The sequence below is a fragment of the Triturus cristatus genome, chromosome 3_2, assembly GCF_964204655.1.
Source record: "Triturus cristatus chromosome 3_2, aTriCri1.1, whole genome shotgun sequence".
NCBI classification, from domain to species: domain Eukaryota; kingdom Metazoa; phylum Chordata; class Amphibia; order Caudata; family Salamandridae; genus Triturus; species Triturus cristatus.
In genome coordinates, this window is record NC_140584.1 from 632,360,750 (window position 1) to 632,378,923 (window position 18,174).

Below are 18,174 nucleotides of genomic sequence, written 5' to 3' on the forward strand. Positions count from 1 at the left end.
TGATTGGCATGACCTACCCTATAAGCCCCTAGTACCCTAGGCAGGGCAGGGGGATTGAAACTACCTAGAAGTCCCTAGTACCCTGGGGCATGGCAGTTTAAAGGCCAGCAGCTCTTCTTGCACTTGCATGTGTGCACCGCGGAAGCCTGAGGTCAGTTTAAAAGCAGCACTGGGTGCCAGGACTGCTTTTAAAAAGAAAATTGTGCCCAAACTCGACTTTGGTGTTTGGGGCACTTAAAAATGGATAACCTACAATGTTTTCACATATTAGGGATCCCCAGGGTCTCCCCTAGGTATCCCAGGGGTGGAGGGTCAGGTATTCATAAGGAAAGCCCTTATAAAATGAGTTTTTATATGCCTGGGTAAAGTGAAATTTCACATTTCACTCCCCAAATTGTGGTACAGTGATAATCAAATTCGACTTTGATGCTAGAAACACTGTAGAGGGAGGATCTGCAATATTTCTACAGATTCAGAACCCCTAAAGTCTCCCCTAGTTGCACATGGGGTGGGGTTCCTGTAGAAATAAGAAAAGTACTTATAAAATATGTTTTTGTAAGTCCTGGTCCTGGAAAAATGACCACAGTCATTTTTCCCATTGCAAATCCCCTGTTACATAGGTTAACATGGTAGGAAGTTATTGATTAATAACTATGGATAGGAGAGGGATAGAAATGCCATTCAGAGACTTACCAGAATGGTATTATTAAATCCAACAATATCATATTGTTGAATTTCTCCTAATTTCGCCAGTGGTCTGCCCTGATTGGTCAGAGTTAAGTGGATTAGCCAGGCTGCCTTGTAGAGGTGAGAAAGAGCCCCTGGGGGTGACCAGCTCTGCTGGGAGGGCAGTGTGCTGTTCCATAGGAATGCCAGGCCAGGTGGAGGAGTCGTAAACCATGGTCTTCAAAGAGGAGAGGACAGTCCAGTGTCATTTACAGCCCTGAACTTACCACCTCAGGCAGATGGTAGGATTAAGTAAGGTATCAGCAGATGCAGGGGGGAGAGTCTAAGTAAATTAGCCATCCTAGGGGTGTGTTTAGCCAGCTCTTACCTCCTTGCTGGAAAATCAGCCATTAGGGATTTGGAAGATTTGATGCACTCTAGGACAAAATAATGCCACACTCTACAGAATGTGGTCATAACTGTGAGGAGTTACCATGCTCCCATTCGTCAGAAGTGACCTCCTGCATGACCCAGAGAACTTGGAATAAGTATCTGAGAGGGGCAGAGCCCTCCGGACCTGCTGCTTGAAACTTACTGTAAGTAAGAAGTGCCCTGCTGAGAAGTTTTGCTGTGCAAAGATTTCTAAGGCCTGACCTCTGAAAACTGCACCATCTGAAACTACAGCCCGGTGGATTATTAAAAATAACTAAAGAGTGGACTTCCTGAAAGCTACAAGTTAAAAGAGCTCAACTGGAACATCACCAACTAAATCTACACCTTGGAGAACCATCAGTGGATTTGTAAGGGTTTTGTACCAGTGGATTGTGGGAACAGACGTCCTCAACTTTCAAGGACCATCTTGGAGCGTCCAGACCCTTGGAGTAAGTTTGAGACACTTTGGGATGCCTTGAGGAACTTCAGTAAGAATTTCAAGAACTTTGGAGAACTTGGAGCAACTTTGAAAAAAAGCTCCATCGAGGGACCGACTCAATCTGGCCAGCCAACCAGGTTCGTCCTGCTAAAAGCTCCATAGCTTCAACTTCCAGAGATTGACCGGGACTTGGAGAAATCTAAAGCCGACAAACCCTCACCAGATCCAGCTACATCAAGAGCATCGAAAGACCCCGTGAGAAAAAGCTCCAGAAAAGTTTCTAAGTCCGCTCGTAGAAATGGTGATCGGGAGCAACCGCGAGAGTCAAGCCGCCTGTATTCCATCGCGTGTCGGCCTGGAGTCCTGGGTTGTCCCGCTGAAGCAATCTTGAAATATTTTCTAAGTCCGCTCCTGGGAAGTTGACCGGGACCTCGTCACAAGTCAAGTCGGCAAACCCTCACCGGATCTGGACTGGCTGGGAGCTTTGAGGACCCTCGGGAAGAAAAGCTCCAGAAAAGTTTCTAAGTGTGAAGGTAGAAACTGAGACCGGGACCTGCCGGGAGCTGTAGCCGCTCAGGGCTCCATCGTGCCCAGCCTGAAACTTTGACTTTGGTCCGGTCTATCGTGAGCAGGTATCACAATATGGTGCTATATTTTATTAAATCTTTGAAAATTCATATCTCCGGTTCCCTACATTGGATTTTTGTTGCTTTGGTGTCATTTTAAAGATAAAAATATTTCCTAGTTTTATAAATTGCTGTTGGATTTTTATTATGTGTTGTGTCTTAATTATTCACTGAAATTGTGTTTTTAAATGCTTTACATACCTGTCTTTGAAGTTAAGCCTGTCTGTTCGCAGCCACGTTACCAAGGGTTGAGCATAGGAATAATTTTCTAAGACCTATGCTGAGTCCTATCAATGTGTTAGTGGCCTTATTGCCAGTGGCAGACCTACATTTTCCCCTACCAATAACCGACTTTCCAACATTTGGTGCTAAGCGGTGTGGATGAGGACTTGTGTTTAAAAAGTACACCTTTCAGTGAATGAGTTAAGATTATAAAAAGCCTCTAAATTGCCTAAGAACAAAACTTTTGAGTTTGATTTTTAGAATGTGGACTAAACTGTTTTAAGCCATTGTTTTAATTTTTCCAAATTGTTCTAAGTCTGGTGTGCCTAGTTTTTGTGACCCAAAACTAGGGAACCATGGAGCTGGACCTGGCTAAACTGTCCCAGTAAAAGCTTTCTGAGCTTAGGGAACAGTGTAGACTTAGGGGGCTGCCTGCTGCCAAGAAGATGAGGAAGGCAGGGTTGCTTGAGTCCACACAGGCCTGGGTCAGGGCAGCTAAGGAGAACCCAGGGGGGTGGGAGGATGTTCCCCCCAACCTCACACAAGAGGGGGGTGAGGATGAGACCTCTTCCATTGTGACTAGTGTTAGCCACGTGAACCAAGGTGGTGGTGGGATTGGGGAAGGGTCCCTTACGCTGGCACCACTACCGTCTCTTGCAGAGAGGCAGCTCCAGGCTCAATTAGAGATGATTGCCTTGGAGAAGGAGAAATTGGAATTGGCTAGGAGAAAATGGGAGAGGTAGAAGAGGAATGGTGGCAGCGAAAGTGAAGAAGATGCTGAGATGTCCTGGGGTGGTAGACTGGAACCTAAACTTCCCAAGGGCATAGTGCCCAAGTACACTGAGGGGGATGAAATTGACAAGTGGCTAGCAGCTTTTGAGAGGGCCCTTAAAATGAGTAGGGTCAACTCTAGGTATTGGGGAGCACTCCTGTGGGAGTTGATTTCAGTAGCTCGGAGGGATAAGCTCCTGACCCTGAAGGGAGAGGATGCAGAATCATACCAGCAGATGAAAGCATGCTTAGTCAAGAGATTTGGTCTGACTCCAGAACAGTAAAGCGTGAAGTTTAGAGGAACCCAGAAATTGAGTTCAAAGTCTTAGGTAGACTTTGTGGCCGTTTCAGTTAAGGCACTGGAAGGCTGGATTGTTGGTAACAAAGTTGACACATATAAGGGATTGTATAATTTGTTTTTGAAGGAACATATTTTGACTCATTGTGCAGAAGAGAAGTTGCACCAGTATCTAGTGGACTCTAAGCTGACAGACCCCAGAGAGTTGGTGGAATCAGCTGATGAGTGGGTGAGAACCCGGGTTTCCATTCAGCACCAGGGGGGTGACCAGAAGAAAGGAGGACAGGTCCCTTCCCAAGGGAAAGCCCAGGGAAATGAATGTCAAAAACCAAAGGAGTCCTCCAAAGACCCACAAAAACCTGTACAAGGAGGGGGGGCCCGGGCCAACCCAAATTCAAAAGGAGGGGGTTTTAGGGAAAGCCTGGTAGGTTCTTTGATCCCTCAAAGGTGGGTAAGTGCTTTGACTGTAACCAGTCAGGGCATAAGCAGGGAGATGCTGTCAGCGCCAAGAAGCGCCCCCCTAAGGGGCCATCCACATGGATTGCCAGTGTCAGTGTAGGTGTGGAGAGTGGTGCCCCAGAGAGGGGTAGTCAGGTGGTGGAAGCAACCTTACTGTCCCTGGGTGGGGTGAATATTGCCACCCTTGCTGCCTTACCTCCAAACATGAACAAGTACAGGCAGAGGCCTAAAGTGAATGGGACTGAGGTTGAGGCTATCAGAGACACTGGGGCTAGTGTAACTATGGTCCTGGATGAACTGGTGCATCCAGAGAGGCTGTTACCTGATGAGTTTCACCAGGAGACTTATGCAGACAGCACTACCAAACTCCATCCTATGGCTGTGGTGGATTTGGAATGGGAAGGTGTGACACACCCTTTGAAGGTAGCTGTGTCAAAGGTGCTCCCAGTCCAGTGTTTACTGGGCAATGATCTTGAAGCCTCTCAGTGGTCAGAGGTGGAGAGAGGACTCCATATGAAAATAGTGGAGCTCCCTAAGTGGGTATGTGCTGCGACTAGATCACAGACTAGCCAGAAGGGAGGGGCTGGACACTTGGACCCTGGAACAAAGGGCCAAGCATCCAAGGACATGGGTACTGGGCCTGGTGGGCCACCCCAGTGAACTTCCTGAGTTGCAGGAAGAATCTAACCCTGATGGGGAGGATCTGGCCTCAGCGGGAGGGACTCCATCCTTGCCAGAGCTGTCAGATTTGGCAGAACTGACAGGAGCAGGTGGACCTTCCATAAAGTAGTTCAGTAAGGGACAGAGTGACTGCTCCACCCTTGAGAGCTTGAGGCGGATTGCTTCTAATCAAGAGGAGGGGGATGACAGTGGGTTTCACAAACTCTACTGGGAAGATGGACTGCTTTTTACTGAGGCCAGAAAGCTTAAGGAGGGGGCCACCAGGAGGTTGGCGGTGCCCCAGAAGTACAGAGAGGTCATCCTGACTTTGGGTCATGATATCCCCTTGGCAGTACATTTGGGACAGACAAAGGCATGGAACAAGTTGGTGAACCATTTCTACTGGCCCCGTATGGCTGAAAAGGTAAAGGATTTTTGCAGCTTCTGTGTCACCTGTCAGGCTAGTGGCAAGGCAGGGGGCAAGACAAAGGCTCCCCTAATACCACTGCCAGTGGTGGGGGTTCCTTTTGAAAGGGTGGGGATGGACATTGTTGGTCCCCTGGACCCACCTACTGCATCAGGGAATAGGCATATCTTAGTGGTAATTGACCATGCTACTAGGTACTCTGAAGCCATACCTCCTAGAACCATTGATGCTCCTGCAGTGGCTAGAGCACTGCTTGGTGTGTTCACCAGAGTAGGTTTTCCAAAAGAGGTGGTGTCAGATAGGGGCACACACTTCCTGTCCAGCTATCTGACTGCTATGTGGGATGAATGTGCTGTCAACTACAAGTTCACCACCCCCTATCACCCACAATCAAATGGTCTTGTTGAGAGATTCAACAAAACCCTAAAGGGCATGATAAATGGATTGTCAGAGAAACTCAGGAGGAGATGGGATGTTCTCCTCCATGCTTACGGTTTGCCTACATGGAGGTGCCACAGAAAGGGGTTGGTTTCAGTCCCTTTGAGTTGTTGTTTGGACACCCTGTGAGCGGGCCATTGAGACTACTAAGAGAGTCTTTAGAGAAGCCTCTTAAAGAAGCTAAGGACAATGTGCTTGACTATGTGCTAGGCCTGAGATCTAGAACGGCAGAGTACATGTACAAGGCAAACAGGAAACCGGAGGCCAGCCAGGAGCTCATGAAGCACTGGTATGATCAAAAGGCTACTATGCCTGAGTATACTCCAGGACAATTGGTGTGGGTGTTGGAGCCTGTGGCTCCCAGGGCCCTCCATGACAAGTGGAGTGGGCCCTATCCAATCTTAAAACAAAGAAGGGTGAGTTTACCTATTTGGTTGACCTGGGCACTCCCAGGAACCCTCACATGGTCCTGCATGTGAATAGATTGAAACCCCACCATGACAGGGCCGATATGACCATGTTATTGGTCACTGATGAGGGTGTGGAGGAGGAAACTGAGCCTGTGCCCGACCTCCTCTCCAGTAATGTGCAAGATGGGTCAGTGAAGGGAGTTGTACTGTCTCCCAAATTGACAGACCAGCAGCACAGAGACTGTAAGCAAGTGCTGGAGCAGTTTGCTGGCCTGTTCTCTTTCACCCAGGCATCACTGAGTGGTGTGTGCACCACATTGAGACTGGTGACAGCCTACCTGTCAAAAATAAACTGTACAGGTTGTCTGACCACGTCAGAGCCAGAATTAAAGCTGAGGTTGCTAAGATGCTGGAACTGGGGGTAATTGAACTGTCTGAGAGTCCATGGGCCAGTCCAGTGGTGCTGGTACCTAAACCTAATCCTCAGGGGGGACCCAAGGAGTTAAGGTTCTGTGTGGACTACAGAGGATTGAATGCAGTCACAAAGACTGACGCTCACCCTATACCTAGAGCTGATGAGCTGATTGATAGTTTTGGGGCTGCGAAGTACCTGAGTACTTTTGATTTCACTTCAGGTTACTGGCAGATTGCCCTCACTGATGAAGCAAAGGAGAGATTAGCATTCTCCACACTGGAGGGACATGATCAGTTCAAGGTAATGCCCTTTGGCTTAAAGAATGCACCTGCCACCTTCCCAAGGTTGGTGAACAGGATCTTGTCTGGGTTGGAACAGTTCAGTGCAGTTTACCTGGATGATATAGCTGTATTCCGTTCTACCTGGGGGGATCACTTAAGCCACCTAAGGGAAGTGCTTCATGCCATGCAGCAGGCAGGCCAGGCTATTAAGGCAAGCAAGTGCCAAATGGGGCAGAGTTCTGTGGTGTACCTGGGCTACCTGGTAGGTGCGGGCCATGTACAGCCTCTCCAAGCTAAAATCCAAACTATTCTGGATTGGACAGCTCCTGTTACCCACACTTAGGTCAGGGTATTCCTTGACTGACAGGGTACTATAGAAGGTTTGTTCAAATTGTGGGGCCCCTAACAGAACTCACTTCTAAAAAGAGGCCCAAGAAGGTGATTTGGACCCCAGAGGGTCAGAAGGCTTTTGACACTCTGAAAGCTGCCATGTGTTCAACACCAGTGCTACTGGCCCCTGACTACACAAAAGAATTTGTGGTTCAGACAGATGCTTCAGAGCAAGGGATTGGGGCAGTGTTGACACAGCTAAATGAAGGGGGCCTTGATCAACCAGTTGCCTTTATTATCCGGAGGCTTCTTCCCACAGAGCAGAGGTGGAGTGCCCTTGAGAGAGAGGCTTTTGCTGTGGTGTGCTCCCTGAAAAAGGTGAGACCATATTTGTTTGGGACTCACTTTCGTGCTCAAACTGACCACACACCTCTCAGATGGCTCATGCAGATGAGAGAGGAGAATCCCAAGCTGTTAAGGTGGTCCATTTCCCTACAGGGGATGGACTTTACAGTGGAACAGAGACCTGGGGTTGCCCATGCAAATGCGGATGGACTTTTCAGGTTTTTCCACTTAGCTGATGAGGACTACCAGGGTGTAGGATAGTAACCCATCACCTTTCGTTTGGGGGGGGCTATGTTACAAAGTCATCCTGTGCCCCGGGCACCCCCCAACTTTTTGCTGACTGATACTGGTGGTAACTGACTCTGACTGACCCTGGGCTCTGCCTAACCAGGCCAGGGCCAGTGCTATGTTGAAAAAAACACATTAGAATACAGTTAAAACACCTACATACACTAGGGTACACAATGGTATGGTGGGGTACCCCTGTGATTGGCATGACCTACCCTATAAGCCCCTAGTATATAATAGGGCAGGGGGATTGAAACTACCTAAAAGTCCTTAGTACCCTGGGGCATGGCAGTTTAAAGGCCAGCAGCTCTTGCACTTGCATGTGTGCACAGTGGAAGCCTGAGGTCAGTTTAAAAGCAACACTGGGTGCCAGGACTGCTTTTAAAAAGTATATTGTGCCCAAACTCGACTTTGGTGTTTGGGGCACTTAAAAATGGATAACCTGCAAAGTTTTGGCATATTAGGGACCCCCAGGGTCTCCCCTAGGTATCCCAGGGGTGGGGGGTCAGGTATTCATAAGGTACGCGCTTATAAAACGATTTTTTTATATGCCTGGGTAAAGTGAAATTTCACATTTCACTCCCCACATTGTGGTACAGTGCTACTCAAATTCGACTTTGATGCTAGGAACACTGTTGAGGGCGGATCTGCAATATTTCTACAGATTCAGAACCCCTAAAGTCTCCCCTAGTTGCACATGGGGTGGGGTTCCTGTATAAATAAGAAAAGTACTTATAAAATATGTTTTTGTAAGTCCTCGTCCTGGAAAAATGACCACAGTCATTTTTCCCATTGCAAATCCCCTGTTACATAGGTTAACATGGTAGGAAGTTATTGATTAATAACTATGGATAGGAGAGGGATAGAAATGCCATTCAAAGACTTCCCAGAATGGTATTATTAAAGCCAACAATACCATATTGTTGAATTTCTCCTAAAGTGTACATACAAGAAGTTATAAGACGTTCTTGTTTGTAAGTCCAACTTCAGCCTTCCAATGGTCTGCCCTGATTGGTCAGAGTTAAGTGGATTAGCCAGGCTGCCTTGTAGAGGTGATAAAGAGCCCCTGGGGTTGACTAGCTCTAGTGGGAGGGTAGTGTGCTGTTCCATAGGTATGCCAGGCCAGGGGGAAGGAGTCGTAAACCATGGTCTTCAAAGAGGAGAGCAGAGGCCAGTGTCATTTACAGCTCTGAACTTACCACCTCAGGCAGATGGTAGGATTAAGGAAGGTATGAGCAGATGCATGGGGAGAGTCTAAGTAAATTATCCATCCTAGGGGTGTGTTTAGCCAGCTCTTACCTCCATGCTGGAAAATCAGCCATTATGGATTTGGAAGATTTGATGCACATTGGGACAAAATAATGCCACACTCTACTGGATGTGGTCATAACTTTGAGGAGTTACCATGCTCCCGTTGGTCAGAAGTGACCTCCTGCATGACCCAGAGAACTTGGAATAAGTATCTGAGAGGGGCAGAGCCCTCCAGATCTGCTGCTTGAAACTTACTGAAGAAGTGCCCTGCTGAGAAGTTTTGCTGTGCAAGGATCTCTAAAGCCTGACCTCTGAAAACTGCACCATCTGAAACTACAGCCCGGTGGATTATTTTGCTGAAAAAGAACTAAAGAGTGGACTCCCTGAAAGCTACAGGTTAAAAGAGCTCAACTGAAACATCAACAACTAAATCTACACCTTGGAGAACCATCAGTAGATTTGTAAGGCTTTTGTACCAGTGGATTGTGGGAACCGATGTCCTCAACTTTCAAGGACCATCTTGGAGCTTCTAGACCCTTGGAGTAAGTTTGCGACACTTTGGGACCGCTTGAGGAACTTCAGGAAGAAGTTCAAGAAGTTTGGAGAACTTTGGAGCAACTTTGCAAAAAAGCTCCATAGAGGGACTGACTCAACCTGGCCAGCCTGGCCGCCTGCCTTCAAACGCGAGTCGGCCAAGCCAACCAGGTTCGTCCCGATAAAAGCTCCATAGCTCCAGCTTCCATTGATTGACCGGGACTAGGCGAAAGCATTGAGAGACCCTACTAGAAAAAGCTCCAGAAAAGTTTCTAAGTCCGCTCGTAAAAAATGTGACCGGGAGCAACCGCAAGAGCCAAGCCGCCTGTCTTCCATCGCGTGTCGTCCTGGATTCCTGGGTTGTCCCGCTGAAGCAATCTTGAAATATTTTCAAAGTCCGCTCCTGGGAAGTTGACCGGGACCTCGTCACAAGTTAAGCCGGCGAACCCTCACCAGATCCAGACTGGCTGGGAGCTTTGAGGTCTCTCGGGAAGAAAAGCTCCAGAAAAGTTTCTAAGTGTGAAGGTAAAAACTGAGACCGGGACCTGCCGGGAGCTGTAGCTGCTCAGGGCTCCATCGCGCCTGGCCTGAAACTTTGACTTTGGCCCTGTCTATCGCGAGCAGGGATCACAATATGGTGCTATAATCTTCTAAGTGCTATATTTTATTAAATATTTGAAAATTCATATCTCCGGTTCCCTACATTGGATTTTTGTTGTTTTGGTGTCATTTTAAAGATAAAGATATTTCCTATTGTTAGGTCTCGGCTTGGCAGCGTGCATGCACTGTCTCTCCGAGATTTCAGGTAATCAGTATCAGGGGTGAAGCTCTTTCTCTTGCCGCTTGCCATTTGTTAACTGCGGAATTGCTCTTCTTAGCAGGCGTATGGTTGGCTGTGCATGCGATAAGTCAGTTCCGTTTTATCCGGAAGCAGCACTGCCTAACCACAGTTTTCGTCAGCTTTCGTGTTTTAATTGTGCCTGAGGGGAACTTTTTTAAATGATTTTTGCAGCCCAGCATGCTCACTTGCATACATAATTAGCATGGTGCTCCTCACGAGCGCCGCGCTGTTAATTATCAGCACGGCGCTCGTCATGATGCAAGTTTATACACACTCTCGTCATGATGCAAGTTTATACACACTCCCTTGTATTTTTATGTTCATTTAATTATAGTGCCCACCTCCAGGGGAAGTTCTGCACACTCCACGCCCACAGCTGCAAACCCCTGTCAGAGGAGTCAAGCTGCTGTCCAGAGCCCCTGCTTCCAGCACTGTGGCTCATTCAAATGTGTGTGTGAAATCTTACTTGTTTCCAAATGTGATTTGTGCCAGCCATGGCTGCAGCAGCATTATCAGGTTGAGATAACTTTGTAATGAAGGCGTCTGCAACGAATAGGTTGTGATGAACTCCTGGTAGCTCCTAGGCTCCAGTGCAAGCTCTCGGATCAGCTCTCGGATCTTTGTGGTTTCTATGGTGATCTAGGGCTGCTTGGCGTCCCATTCGTCCTGCCCTGGGTGCCTTTGGCAGAGACCTCTGCCCATTGGGCGATGCAGCATTAACAGTCCCAGAGAGCTCTCCCAGCGGCAACTGTGCCCTGTCCTCCTATTGGACTCAGGCTCTAAATGCCATGGTGGGATGGCGTATAAAGCAAAAAATGCCCCAGATCATAAAATAATCAAGTAATCGTCCTTTACTTACGAGGAAACAAAGGGAAATGGAGCATGAGTGAATGATGAACAGGGGACCTGGGCATAATGCAAAGAAATGTTAAAGAAATATTTAGCAATAATCAGGGGAAATGCCCGCACCAGCACTTTAAAAGAGGTGGCACGCGGCACATGGTACTATATGGTGCATGGGACCGCTAGGGGACCATTGCTTATGAAGAAATGAGGGAAAATAAACAAACATGACTTATCCAGTCATAAGAGCAAGAAAAAGGCGACACCAGGTGCATCTGAAACTGTAATGATTCATCAAACTAATATCCATTCCCCTTCCGTGGTTGCATAGGTGTACTTTTCATGCAACATTAAGTAACATTCAGTAGTGCTGAAGGTGCAGTGGCACCAGGGCCCAGGTGTGTGACTGGCACACTGCACCACAGTCATAAATGATTTTACACCCCGCCACGTGGAGGAGGGGCTCACGTTCCATTCATCCATTAGGACCAGGAACCTTTACTACGCCACTGAAGACATGCACTTCCGGCCACGGTGCTTAACTGACAGCCCGCTTCTGCTATGTGGACAACAGATGACGACAAACACAGTCGGAAAATAAATCACATCTTCTTTCTCTGAAAGAACCAAAAAGGTGATCTGCAGTTAGCCTTCTCCAGCAGCCTCAGCAAATTCTAATTTTACAGGTACGGCATATTTAGAAATTAACCAACACTACTGATGTAGCTGTTTCCAATAGACAACTCTGAACAAGAAAGTCAAAAGCTGTGTATAGCTGCAGTGTGAACGGCTGAGCGCGCGCCTTACTCGAACATCCGAACTTCTGGAAAACAAGCTTAGGGCCAGTCAGAAAGCACGGAGGCTGGACAATCAAAATACCGGTTCTTCACGCACCGTATGTACTGAAAAAGACGCATGTCGTGCAGTTTACTTGGAGAAGGGCTTGCATTGCCTTGCCAACAAATTGATCCATGCCACAAGTACCAGCTCTGACTCTGACGTCTTTGCAACCGAATAAGCTGGCATCGCGCCACAGGTTGCATCTAACATGAAATCTAACAAGCATTGGCATACCCAATAGGTTTAGCTTTTGGGATCTTGTAAGTATTTCGTTGTGCAGCACAATATCCTTGGTGCAACAACATCAACCGCATGGCTAAACACTTATAAGGTCCCCAAGGCGAGACCTATTGGCTATGCCAATGCTTGTTATAAATTGGTGTTGGATCTTTATTATGTGTTGTGTCTTAATTATTTACTGAAATGGTGTTTTTAAATGCTTTACCTACCGGTCTTTGAAGTTAAGCCTGTCTGCTCGCAGCCACGTTACCAAGGGCTGAGCATAGGAATAATTTTCTAAGACCTATGCTGAGTCCTATCATGTGTTAATGGCCTTATTGCCAGTGGCAGACCTACATTTGCCCCTACCAAAAACCCACTTTCCAACAATAGGGAATCAACATCCTGAACAGATTGAGTATGTTCAACTGCCAAAACAGGAAAATCCCCCAAAACTGCAGGTTCTTCATGCCCAGCTCTTAAAATATTGCCCAATTTAGCTTGGCTTTGCCAGCTCATAACATCTCTCCTTTTTTTGGCAACAGATACCTTAGTGGTGACCTCCCAGCCTTTGAATTTAAGAATGCCTGTTGGACTTGGCCCTTCTGGCGGGTTCACCCCAAAACTTTTTGCAATTATCCTAGCCTTTTCCCTCTGTTGTGTAAGGGGTTTTAGGCCTCTAGGCGCTTTTTACACTGTTTACCAGTGGAGAGTGCGTGCGCCCTGTGTATGTCTTTAGTGAGACTGACCTGCCCTCCCATAGGAATGTATGGGGAATGTGTGTGTCCATGGTAGTTCCTGGTGCGTGGGGAGTGCAGGGTCGAGTTTGGTATGTGCGAACTCGTGAAATTGAATGCAGCGCGATGATGTGTGCGGCGTTACTGTGTCTAGTGTAGAAGTGCCACTTCTAGAAGCTGGCATGTCTGTGTAGTAAATATGAAGTGACTGTCTGGCTTGTGATTGGCTGGTGTGCCTGGCTCCAGGAGTCAGGATGGGTCTGCCCCAGTGATGAGTGGGAGGAGTACACCTGGGACCTGAATAGGGCTGGGCTTTCCCCCACACAATGCTGGCTCCGCACCCTGTGGTGCGACTGATGACCCTGGCCTGTTCTGTGAATAGGGAGAGGGGCTGAGCAAAACAAAGTGCTCAGGAACCAGTTGCATCTGGTTCGCCCCTTCCCTGCACCTTGAGACAAAGGAAACCTGTGTATAAAAAGGGGCTGTGACCCCATGTAAAATGTTCTGCTCTGCTGATCCTAACGGGAGGGGCCTGCTGCGGCCGCTGGGCGCCAGGAGGACCGCCACTGGGGACTGTCTCCCTGCCTGGAGGGCCCTGTGAGCTGGCCCCTGGGCCCAGCCCTTGCCCCCTGCCTTCTGAGGGACTTTTTCCTGGGCTTGGAGCTTTGCCCTGAAGCGCGCTTTCCCGGAATCTAAAGAGGGCTCGGGATTCTGCCCTGGCACGTGGAGAAGCACTCCTGTTCTTTATTTGCAGCGCGGGGCTGCTGTCTGGCCGATATATAGCAGCGGGTGCCCACCCCGCATTTTTGTCGCCTTTCGCGGGTGCCCACCCCGCCAGGGCCTTTATGCTGAAGCCGATCGGGAGCCCACCCCGCATCGGTGCCTTCGCGGCGGGTGCCCACACCGCATCGGTGCCTTCGCGGCGGGTGCCCACCCCGCATTACAGTGCTCGGTCGCGGGTGCCCACTCCGCCTGATGGCCATTTGTTAACTACCCCTAGCGGGTGCCCACCCCGCCAGGGACTTTGTGCTGAAACCACGGGAGCCTACCCCGTATTGCCTCCCAGCTCACCACAGCACCGCGCCGGCTCCCCGCTGACGCTAGAGGGGAGCCGTGCTGGGATTGGTGCTCGCGTCGGGAGTTTCCCGGCAACAGGAGAGCGTCCTAGCAGACGTGAGGACCCATAGCAAGCTGATGCGCATGCCCCAGGACTGTCCACGGAAGCCGGAAGTCAGTGCCGGCTGATGCGGGGCTCCCATGAGGAGAGGAGAGCCCCGCACGACGAAGAGGGAAACCGGAGCAGAGAGGCCGCGACGCGACCCACAGAAGTTTCAGGCGGGACCCCCGTAGGGAAGAGGGAGTCCCGCAGGCCGCCCCAGCGTGTCGAGAAGTGCTGCCGGCAAAGGAGAGAGCGGGGACATCGCAGCAGAGAGCCCGGTGATTGGGGCTCAGTTTTCGTTGGTTGGGGGGGTGTCGGACCACATTGCCGGTGCTCGCCCCCCCTGTGCAAGCTACTTCCCAGTTGCCCCATCTGACAGTGGGCAGCTGCATCGTGAAGTGTCTCCAGCCCTCGCAGTTGCGCCGCCATTGCGGGCAACTGCATCTTGGGGGGGGCATTTGGTCCGCATTCCCGAGTGGAGCCCCCACCTACCGGTGCCAGCATTCTTGGGGCATATTTGTTTTAGAGCTTGCGTGCTCCAACATCGGGGGCATTTTTGGCATTTTTGTTTATTCCGAGTCCCAGATCAGGATCTTGCTTGGGCACCATTACTTTAAAGCACGTGTGGCTCCCACAGGGGCAATATTGTTTTAAAAGCCCCAGAAAGGCCCAGAGGGCACAGTCATGCCAGGGCCCGCTTTTCCCAGACCCCAGCTGCCCTGCGAGATCGCAGGCAGCTGCAACGGTTTGCGCAGGACGGCACAAAAGGGCACACGGAGTGCTTGTGCCCCGCTTTGTGATTACACAGCTGCCCAGCAAGTAGTGGGCAGCTGCAACGTTTAGGCCTGATCTTTTGCGCCTTCCGCCTACCCTAGCCCAGCCCTGACATTTCGGACAAAGGGCGTTTGAGCTCCTGAGAGGCCAAGTTGGCCTGGGGACAGTTTTCCTGTGTTGTGCCCTCACCTAGGGTACATGGTTATTTTTACCTGTGTACGTTTGCGCAATGTGCATTGCCTTTATGCTATTTTTTATTCCTAACTGTGTCTATGCATAGGAGATTGTTTTTCTAGTAGAAATTATGCTAGTGAGTTCAAGGTTCCCTGCGTGATATATGCCTAAGGTGTTTAGGATTGCGTAGGGTGTACTTACCTTTTGCCAGTGGTTACTGGTTGTGCGCTACATTTATTATTTGTTCTACATTTCTACATTTCTACAGTTACAATTAGTGATTTGTGCTAATTCTGACAGTGGTCCATGTGGCCCTGTCTTGTGTAAATAGTCCCCTGTAAGTTTCTGCCCAGTGCCAGTTGGCACAGTGCAAATTATGTGATTATCATCTAATGTGCTTATTATAATACAAAGGCTATTTTTATATATAACCTTGTGTGGAGTTTCTTTTGTGGTGGGCCTAGGGTGTTGTTGCTGTGTGCGCGCGCAAACGCTTTACACATTGCCTCCGGGATAAGCCTGACTGCTCATGCCAAGCTACCAAGGGGGTGAGCAGGGGTTATCTTTGGCTTGTAACTTCCTTGCCCTGACTAGAGTGGAGGTTTCTGCCTGGCTTTGGCGCAAGCCCTAGCCAACCAGAAATCCCATTTCTAACAATGCCCAAAAAGTAACCCTTCATAATGATATCATATTCACCAAAGGCTTTCTGGTTGACATTAGTTTGCATCAATAATTGTTTAGACCATAAATATTTTCAGGCAACATCAGTGAGTATTGTGATGGGAGAGCCTGAATCGACCATAGTTCCCAGGTTTACACTGCCAATCATTACTTCGTATATGAACCTTTACATTTCCTCTGAGCAGACTTCAGTGCATTAACATCAACTGTCAGTAAAACATTGTGAATATCCTCCCACAATTGATCCTCTTCCACATATATCTGGTCAATTTTGGGGTTAGTTCTGCTAGCACAACACACAGCTTTGAAAATTACCTATTTGTTTGCAATTTTCACACTTTTTGCCAAGAGCTGAACATGAAACATAATTCTCTAAATGGACTTTAGAGCCACATCTGTAGCACTTTCTTTCGGATCCTCCATCAGCAATCCTCTTTACCATATTATTTTTCATAACAGCAGATACAGCCACATCCTCATTCTCAGTTACAACCGATACCCGTGCATTGCCCTTAGGATCCTGTGCCAAAATCTTTGAAGAAATAAGTGATTGCTCAACACTTCTAGCAATACCCATAACTTCATTAAGACTAGGATTTTTGCAAGTTAAAATACTTCCTGAATCTTTTTGTTGAAACAATTAAATACCAATTGATCACGGAAAAATAAATATCCAAATTAGCACCAAACTCGCACTGCTAGCTCTATCGACACTGCCAAATAATCCTCTACAGATTCTCCAACATCTGTTTCGTTTTTAAAATAATTATGCCGTTCCATTGTAGAACAAAAAATGGGAGCCCACACTTCTGGAAGCAAGGAAACAAAAGATTTATTAGTACATAAAACAGACAATTTCTAGAGATGGAAGAGTGTCCGAGACCCACTGTTTACGTAGGTGTCAGGAGAATGTTCAATGTGTTATTGGCATGCAGCATCATTTATAGGATGTGGATACTCCCCTAGTGTGCAGGGAAACAACGGAAAGTCCATTGGTATGCAGGAATTCAGGTGTTTGAGGCAGAAATTCAGGTATTTGAGAAATAATGGAAAGTCCATGGTATGCAGAATTTCGGGAGTGGGCTGGACATGTTCCTGTTTGGAGGCAGCTTACATGCCTTGCGGGTAAGAAAGGTTCCGTGACAGACCAGGTGTTAGGCCGTAGGCAGAGGCAGACCGGTTAGGGACAGACCTGTTCTACTGTCTATACAAGTTCTTGAGACAAATGCGTGGGTGCAGCAGAAACCAGCCCAGGGCACTGACACGTGTTCATGTAGAAGATGATTCTGTGAAAGGTCAAAAAGGGATCATGTGCACAAGATGTACACGGCAACATTAGCAGCTCAGTTATTACAGTCCCTCCTCTTGCCGTGTGCAACATCATTAGGAAATGTCAATATTACAGAGGTCTTCAATGGCCTGATGATATTGTATTTTGCTGCTTTCTGCCTAATGTGTCTTAGGGGTGGGTCTACAAATGGAAGCACACAGAGAACAGAGAGCTGGGCCACAATGAATGCACAGGCAGCAAAAGAAGACGGCACCCAAGGGGATCGTGAGGAACACCAGTATCTTCCATCCCCAAGTGATTAGTCTGTTCCAATAACCCGTTGTCCAGGCCCAAGAGGCCCCATTGTCTGGGTGTATTTCGGTGGCAATTCAGTGTAGTTTAGAAATTGCTTCATAGACAGAGGGTGATGAATCAGGAATATACACACAGCAGCTGGCCTCGATGATGCAACAGGCTCCTCCCCGATCTGCCATGATGACGTCTAGTACCATGCGATTCTGGAGAGAAACCATACGTATAGCATCGATCTCGGATGTGTGTTGGGTCAGTATTCCTGCAGTGATGTTGGTAGTAGCTTCCAGGACCCTGGTCAGTCGTCTGGTGTTGAGACTGTTGGACATGGGACCCCAAAAAGGTAGAAGGCCTTTCAGGGCATCGTTGAATTGCTGGTTGCTGGTATCGGTCTGGTCTACATCTGGTACCTGTCTTTTCTGTCTGTGGTGCATGTTGTCCCTGTTAAACGTGGGTGGCAGCAGGAATGCAATATAGCATGTGCCACTCCAGTCAGAAGGCAGCCAGTTGTAAGCGTTGTTTCCACATACAAAATGCAATCCTGACGGAAAGCTGAGATATTGGGTGAAGTTATTGTAAATGATGGTAGTATTGCATAGACTGGTTCCTACAGGTATTTTCCCTTGACCTTGCAGACATAATATACCAGGACGTGACGTAATAGAAATGGCGACTTCTTTCTCTTGGGTGGGAAGGAAAGTGTAACCCCAGGTGTCCTGCATGGGGATGGACATTATAGCACGCATTTGTGGCGGGTCAGAGGTATTACAGATAGTATTGTTTTTTGCATGGAAAGTCCAAAGAAAGGGTTGGAATGTTGTAAGGTTGCCTCTGTCATAACGTGATTGAAAAACGTTCATCAAGTTGTACATCAAAGCACAAGTATAGGCGGGAGAGGCAGGAAACACTAAGAATGAGATAGTGTGCTGAGCTGCGCGAGGTGGGAGTCCACAAACATAACAGTCTGTTGCATTTGAAACCTGATCCAATTGGTGCAACATTTGAATAAAAGTATTATTATGAAATTCCAGG

The 18,174-nt window shown here is 48.2% G+C and overlaps 1 pseudogene; it reads right to left on the minus strand.

Moving 5' to 3' along the window:
• Positions 1 to 17,009: 17,009 nt before the first annotated feature.
• Positions 17,010 to 17,876, minus strand: LOC146857863 (syncytin-B-like; annotated as a pseudogene).
• Positions 17,877 to 18,174: the final 298 nt, after the last annotated feature.